We start from the raw sequence: 1,019 nt of genomic DNA, 5'->3' as shown, positions 1-1,019 counted from the left end.
GATGGCAACCAAAATGTTCCAATTAAGATCTTAAGAGACACTGGAGCTTTAGATTCTTTTCTGGTGGAATCTGTTTTGCCGTTCTCTAAGGAGTCTGATACTGGCAGTTGTGTATTGATACTTGGCATGGGATTAGTTCCAGTCGTCTCTCCTTTACATGACGTTACCCTTAAATGTGGTCTGGTAGAGGGTGATGTAGCTGTTGAGGTTAGACCCCAGTTGCCAGTAGAGGGAGTCCACATGATTTTGGGGAATGACTTGGCAGGTAGTAAAGTGTGGGCAGATGGCAAAATAAACATATTTAAGAAGCAAGCTTCAGTACCCCCTGTAAAGGTATCTCCGGATTGCAATTGTGTGTCTCCGGAGGTATTTCCAGGTTGTGCTGTTACCCGCTCTGCTTCACGCAAGGAGGTTGAGAGTAAGCCAGAAAGTTTTGAGTTGCCAGTTAAACTCCAAATAGAACAGTTGACTAGTTCTAGAGAGTCATTGATAGCTGAGCAAAAGGCCGATACTACCTTGTCTGATTCAGTGGTGAGGAATAGTGCTCAGTGTTATTTTTTTCTTGAGGGGCTGTTGCTGAAATGGGTTCCACACTGTGATCAGGGTCTAGGTGAACCAATTTTTCAGATAGTTGTACCTACTACTTTGCGAAATAAAGTGTTGCAAACTTCACATGGTGATGTGGCAGGTCACATGGGTGTTCGGAAAACGTATGATCGCATACTCCGTTATTTTTTCTGGCCACGTTTAAAGCGGGATGTAGCTCAGTTTATTAAAACTTGTCATACATGTCAGTGCACAAGCAAGCCAAACCAGGTGGTAAAGCCAGCTCCTTTGTATCCAATACCAGCCATAGGGAAACCTTTTGAGCATCTAATTATCGATTGTATTGGGCCTTTACCACGGTCCAAGTCAGGTCATAACTACTTATTAACTGTGATGTGTCAAGCAACTAGATATCCGGCAGCTTTTGCCTTGCGTACCATAACTTCAAAATCAGTAGTTAAAGCATTAACTCA

Source organism: Sander lucioperca, chromosome 14 (assembly GCF_008315115.2).
Source record: "Sander lucioperca isolate FBNREF2018 chromosome 14, SLUC_FBN_1.2, whole genome shotgun sequence".
Lineage (NCBI taxonomy): Eukaryota > Metazoa > Chordata > Actinopteri > Perciformes > Percidae > Sander > Sander lucioperca.
This window is presented reverse-complemented; position numbering follows the sequence as displayed.